The following is a 7,397-nucleotide window of genomic DNA, read 5'->3' on the forward strand; positions in this document are numbered from 1 at the left end:
TTAAAACTTTTCTGTCAGATAGATCACTGCACTTTATCCGGCTTGGATGGCACTCTTCAGGAGGGTGTAAGCTGGGGCCTATTCTGCGTCATGCTCGAGGCCCAGGTCATGGTGCTCGAGCTCTTCATCTCGGAATTGCTTTATCACCTGAAGAAGCTCCTGGTGTCTTTCGGGGTCCTCCTCCATGAGCGTCCTGATCTGGTTGTTATAGTGATGCGCTATGGACTCTTCCACCGCCACCATGCAGGTCTTGGCGCCCTCCTTCCCCAGCAAGGCGGTCCCTGCCCCCAGCGCAAAGCCCACCACGTTCCAAAAGGGCATGAGGACCGTGGGCCAGACCCGGAAGGCCACCATCAGCTCGTTGAACTTCTTCAAATGGTCCTTTTCTTGATCCCACATTTTCTGAATGACCGGCCCAACGCTCCTCCGGCCCAGGACGGCCATCTGGCCAGCGTAGATGCGTTCGCTCCATTTTCACCTGCGTGATCCACCCGGATTATCCGATCCACAGCGGAACGATTGACGTCGTCTAAGGTCGTTCCAGAACTTCGCGACCTGACGCTGATTCTTCTCCCACAAGCCGAGAGGGGCCGCCGGGTGCCCATGTGCAGTCGCCATAGGGAGGGAGCTGCCGACGCCCCGGCTCAACTCGTCTCCCGTATCTCAAAGTCAAGAGAGAGCATTTATATTTAATTCACTGAGTACTTTTTATCACTTATAATTCTTAAAACTTTCATTTTCCCTATTATTTCTAGGAAATAAGTTATAATACCAACCATAATTTTATAACACAGAGTAACACTTCAAAGGTAACCAAAATATTTCAAAATATTTTAAAAATATTATTGTTACACACTTCTTTAGGAAATTAAAGTTTATGGAAACTTCCTATTTAAAATCCATGAAAATAATTAATATTTTATTAAGATCCAACAAAACTTACAAATAAAAAATAAAGCAAATAATTGTTCCCTTCTTGTTATTTCACAATATCTTAGATATCAAATACAATGAACTTAGGATGTGTCTGTGGTACTTAAGAAATTAAAACACTGGATCCAAGATGGCGGCCTAGAGGGAGACTGCACCCCCGGTCGCTCCAGAACCCAGGAGTTAAGAAGGGGAGGCATTGAGAGACTCGGACTGAAGTGGAGCCACGGGTGAGTCTGCCCACTGGGTAAAGCTCGGCCGGGTGGCAGGCCCAGATAGAGGTGGCTTATCGGAGCCGGGCAGGGCAGCTAGAGCCATCCACAGGCAGTCCTGCGCACTCCGGTGGTGGGCCCCGCCCACACAGCCAGCTTCTCCAGGTTCTCGGAATGGAACTGGCCCGCTAGTGAGAGCCTGTCTGAACAGAGCACGCTCCGAGTCCCGGAGCCCCTGCAGTGCAGTGTACTCCTGCAAAGAACCAGCGGAGAGGCTCGATCTGCAGTCAGCCTCAGGGATAAGGTCAGGGCAGCCGGAGACCTCTTCAGGCGGCTCTGCCCACTCCGGCTGCGGGCTCTCTTCACGGGGCGATCCAAGATGGCGGCCTAGAGGGAGACTGCACCCCCGGTCGCTCCAGAACCCAGGAGTTAAGAAGGGGAGGCATTGAGAGACTCGGACTGAAGTGGAGCCACGGGTGAGTCTGCCCACTGGGTAAAGCTCGGCCCGGGTGGCAGGCCCAGATAGAGGTGGCTTATCGGAGCCGGGCAGGGCAGCTAGAGTCATCCACAGGCAGTCCTGCGCACTCCGGCGGTGGGCCCCGCCCACACAGCCAGCTTCTCCTGGTTCTCGGAACGGAACTGGCCCGCTAGTGAGAGCCTGTCTGAACAGAGCACGCTCCGAGTCCCGGAGCCCCTGCAGTGCAGTGTACTCCTGCAAAGAACCAGCGGAGAGGCTCGATCTGCAGTCAGCCTCAGGGATAAGGGCAGGGCAGCAGGAGACCTCTTCAGGCGGCTCTGCCCACTCCGGCTGCGGGCTCTCTTCACGGGGCGATCCAAGATAGCGGCCTAGAGGGAGACTGCACCCCCGGTCGCTCCAGAACCCAGGAGTTAAGAAGGGGAGGCATTGAGAGACTCGGACTGAAGTGGAGCCACGGGTGAGTCTGCCCACTGGGTAAAGCTCAGCCCGGGTGGCAGGCCCAGATAGAGGTGGCTTAGCAGAGCCGGGCAGGGCAGCTTGAGTCTTCCCAAGGTAGCCTTCCACACTCCGGCAGTGGGCTCTTCCCACACGGCCAGCTGCACGGTGCAGGCCCACAGTGAGAGCATTTCCGCACAGAGCCAGTTCCAAAACGTGGAACCAGTAGGCGGCTAGGGGCAGTATTCTTCGAATGAGCTGCTTTATCAGATTCCTCCAAGACATCAGGCTACTGAAGGCTGGGAGGTGATACACTGGAAATCTACTGGGACACTATAAGCCAATAGTGGAAAAACTGCAATATCTCAGGGTCCCACTGACAACTGACCATTATGAGAAAACAAGGGAAGAAAATGTCCCAAACAAACCTAGATACTACATCAATAAAACCCAATGACAGCAGAGCAGAAGAAATGTCAGAAAGGGAGTTCAGAATGTACGTAATTAAAACGATCAGGGAAGCTAATGAGGAGATGAAAGAGCAAATGCAGGCATTGAAGGAGGAGATGAAAGAGCAAATGCAGGCATTAAATGATCGCACCAATCAACAGTTAAAAGACCAAATACGGGAAGCAAGAGATCATTTCAATAAAGAGTTAGAGATACTGAAAAAAAACCAAACTGAAATCCTTGAAATGAAGGAAACAATAAACCAAGTTAAAAACTCCATAGAAAGCATAACCAATAGGATAGAACACCTGGAAGACAGAACCTCAGACATTGAAGACAAAATATTTAACCTTGAAAACAAAGTGGAACAAACAGAGAAGATGGTAAGAAATCATGAACAGAATCTCCAAGAACTATGGGATATCATGAAAAGGCCAAATTTGAGAATTATTGGGATTGAGGAAGGCTTAGAGAAACAAACCAAAGGAATGAACAATCTATTCAATGAAATAATAACAGAAAATTTCCCAAATCTGAAGAATGAAATGGAAACCAAGTACAAGAGGCTTATAGAACTCCAAACATACAAAATTACAACAGACCCACACCAAGGCACATTATTATGAAAATACCTAACATACAAAATAAAGACAGAATTTTAAAGGCCGCGAGAGAAAAGAATCAAATTACATTCAGAGGGAAACCAATAAGAATATCAGCAGATTTTTCAATCCAGACCCTAAAAGCTAGAAGGGCCTGGAACAACATATACCAAGCCCTGAAAGAAAATGGATGCCAACCAAGAATCTTATACCCAGCAAAACTTACCTTCAAATTTGACGATGAAATAAGATCCTTCCATGATAAACAAAAGCTAAAGGAATTTACAAAAAGAAAGCCAGCATTACAGAACATTCTCAGCAAAATATTCCATGAGGAAGAGATGAAAAACAACGATGCAAATCAGCAACAGGAGGCGCTAGCCTAAAGGAATAGCCAAATAAAGGAGAAACCAAATCATGTCAAAAACAAATATGAGTCAATTGACTGGGAATACAAATCATATCACAATAATAACCCTGAATGTTAATGGCCTGAATTCATCAATCAAAAGACACAGACTGGCAGATTGGATTAAAAAGAAAAATCCAACAATATGCTGCCTGCAAGAGACACATCTCATAGAAAGAGACACCCATAGACTAAAGGTGAAAGGATGGGGAAAAACATACCATGCACACGGACACAGCAAAAAAGCTGGAGTATCCATCCTCATCTCAGATAATGTGGACTTCAAACCAAAACTAGTCAGAAGGGATAAAGAAGGACATTACATGCTCCTTAAGGGAAGCATAAATCAGCAAGACATAACAATCATAAATATCTATGCCCCGAACATTGGCTCATCCACGTACGTCAAACAAATCCTTCTCAATTCCAGAAATCAAATAGACCACAACACAATAATACTAGGCGATTTTAACACACCTCTCTCACCACTGGATAGATCGTCCAAACAAAAATTGAATAAAGAAACTATAGATCTCAACAACACAATCAGCAATTTAGACTTAACGGACATATATAGAATATACCATCCAACAAAGAATGAATACACTTTCTTCTCAGCAGCACATGGATCCTTCTCTAAAATAGACCATATTTTATGCCACAAAGCTACTGTTAGTAAATACAAGAAGATAGAGATACTACCTTGTACTCTATCAGATCATAATGGATTGAAATTAGAAATAAATGACAGAATAAAAAACAGAAACTTCTCCAATACCTGGAGACTAAATAATACACTATTATATGATGAATGGATAACAGAAGACATCAGGAGGGAAATAAAAAAATTCTTAGAAGTAAACGAGAACAAAGACACATCATATCAAAATCTCTGGGACACTATGAAAGCAGTACTTAGAGGAAGATTTATTTCATGGGGTGCATTCAAAAAAAGAAGTAGAAATCAACAAATAAACGAGTTAACACTACAACTCAAAGCACTAGAAAAAGAAGAGCAGACCAATACCAAAAGTAGTAGAAGACAGGAAATAGTTAAAATCAGAGCCGAAATCAACGAAATTGAAACAAAAGAAACAATCGGAAAAATTAATAAAATAAATAGTTGGTTCTTTGAAAAAATAAATAAAATTGATAAACCCTTAGCCACACTAACAAAGAGAAAGAGGGAGAAAACTCAAATTACTAAAATTCGGAATGAACAAGGAAACATCACAACAGACACGAGTGAAATACAAAACATAATTAGAAGCTATTTCGAAAATCTATACTCCAACAAAACAGAAAACCTTGAAGACATCAACAAATTTCTAGAGACATATGAACTACCTAAACTGAACGAGGAGGACATACACAACTTAAATAAACCAATTTCAAGCAATGAAATAGAAGAGGTCATCAAAAGCCTACCAACAAAGAAAAGTCCAGGACCAGATGGGTTCTCAGCCGAGTTCTATAAAACCTTTAAAGAAGAGCTCATTCCAATACTCCTCAAACTATTCCATGAAATAGAAGAGGAGGGAACCCTACCAAACTCGTTCTATGAAGCCAATATCACCCTGATACCTAAACCAGACAGAGACACATCAAGGAAAGAAAATTTCAGACCAATATCCTTAATGAACATCGATGCAAAAATTCTCAACAAAATTTTAGCAAATCGCATACAAATATATATTAAAAAGATAGTGCACCACGATCAAGTGGGTTTTATCCCAGGGATGCAAGGTTGGTTCAACATTTGGAAATCAATAAATTTCATTCACCATATCAACAGACTTAAAGTTAAGAATCACATGATTATTTCAATAGATGCAGAAAAAGCATTTGATAAAATACAGCATCCCTTCATGCTCAAAACACTAGAAAAAATTGGGGTAATGGGAACATTCCTAAACATTATAAAGGCCATCTACGCTAAGCCCATGGCTAATATCATTCTAAATGGTGAAAAACTGAAAGCGTTCCCCCTAAAAACTGGAACAAGGCAGGGATGCCCTCTTTCACCGCTTCTATTCAACATCGTCCTTGAGACTCTAGCCAGAGCAATCAGACAAACCAAAGAAATTAAAGGGATACGAATAGGAAAAGAAGAACTCAAACTATCCCTGTTCGCTGATGACATGATTATATATTTAGAGGAACCTGGAAATTCCACCAGAAAACTTTTAGAACTCATAAGTGAATTCAGTAAAGTAGCAGGTTACAAGATCAATGCTCATAAATCCAATGCATTTTTATACATAAGTGATGAATCTTCAGAAAGAGAAATTAGGAAAACTACTCCATTCACAATAGCATCGAAAAAAATAAAATACTTGGGAATCAATCTCACAAAAGAGGTGAAAGACCTCTACAATGAGAACTACAGAACACTAAAGAAAGAAATTAAAGAAAACCTTAGAAGATGGAAAGATCTCCCATGTTCCTGGATAGGCAGAATTAATATCGTCAAAATGGCTATACTACCTAAAGTTCTATACAGATTCAATGCAATTCCAATTAAAATCCCAATGATGTACCTCGCAGAAATAGAGCAAGCAATTATGAAATTCATCTGGAAGAATAAAAAACCTAGAATAGCTAAAGCAATCCTCAGTAGCAAGAGTGAAGCAGGGGGTATTGCAATACCAGATCTTCAACTCTACTACAAAGCAATAGTAACAAAAACGGCATGGTATTGGTACCAAAATAGACAGGTAGATCAATGGTACAGAATAGAGGACATGGACACAAACCCAAATAAATACAATTTTCTCATACTAGACAAAGGTTCCAACAATATGCAATGGAGAAAAGATAGCCTCTTCAACAAATGGTGCTGGGAAAACTGGAAAACTATATGCAATAGAATGAAACTAAACCCCTATCTCTCACCCTACACAAAACTCAACTCAAAATGGATCAAGGACCTTGGAATCAGACCAGAGACCCTGCATCTTATAGAAGAAAAAGTAGGTCCAAATCTTCAACTTGTTGGCTCAGGATCAGATTTCCTTAACAGGACTCCCATAGCACAAGAAATAAAAGCAAGAATAAACAACTGGGATAGATTCAAACTAAAAAGCTTTCTCTCAGCAAAGGAAACTATCAGAAATGTGAAGAGAGAGCCTACAGAGTGGGAGAATATCTTTGCCAACCATACTTCAGATAGAGCGCTAATTTCCAGAATCTATAAAGAACTCAAAAAACTCTACACGAAGAATACAAATAATCCAATCAACAAATGGGCTAAGGAAATGAACAGACACTTCACAGAAGAAGATGTACAAGTAATCACCAGATATATGAAAAAATGTTCAACATCCCTAGTAATAAGGGAAATGCAAATCAAAAGTACCCTAACATTTCATCTCACCCCAATTAGAATGGCGATTATCAAGAATACAAGCAACAATAGGTGTTGGCGAGGATGTGGTGAAAAAGGAACACTCATACATTGCTGGTGGGGTTGCAAATTAGTGCAACCACTCTGGAAAGCAGTGTGGAGATTCCTCAGAAAGCTTGGAATGGAAACACCATTTGACCCAGCTATCCCACTCCTTGGCCTATACCCAAAGGACTTAAAATCAGCATACTACAGAGATACAGCCACATCAATGTTCATTGCTGCTCAATTCACCATAGCCAAATTGTGGAACCAACCTAGATGCCCTTCAGTTGATGAATGGATAAAGAAACTGTGGCATATTTATACAATGGAATATTACTCCGCAATGAAGAATGATAAAATTATGGCATTTGTAGGCAAATGGTCGAAATTGGAGAATATCATGCTAAGTGAGATAAGCCAATCTCAAAAAACTAAAGGACGAATGATCTCGCTGATAAGTGGATGAGGACATATAATGGGGGGTGGGAGG

General features: G+C 42.1%; 1 pseudogene; it reads right to left on the bottom strand.

Moving 5' to 3' along the window:
• On the bottom strand, positions 1-638 carry LOC124962293 (5-demethoxyubiquinone hydroxylase, mitochondrial-like; annotated as a pseudogene).
• Between the last annotated feature and the right edge of the window lie 6,759 nt (positions 639-7,397).

The sequence above is a fragment of the Sciurus carolinensis genome, chromosome 12 (genome assembly GCF_902686445.1).
Source record: "Sciurus carolinensis chromosome 12, mSciCar1.2, whole genome shotgun sequence".
NCBI classification, from domain to species: domain Eukaryota; kingdom Metazoa; phylum Chordata; class Mammalia; order Rodentia; family Sciuridae; genus Sciurus; species Sciurus carolinensis.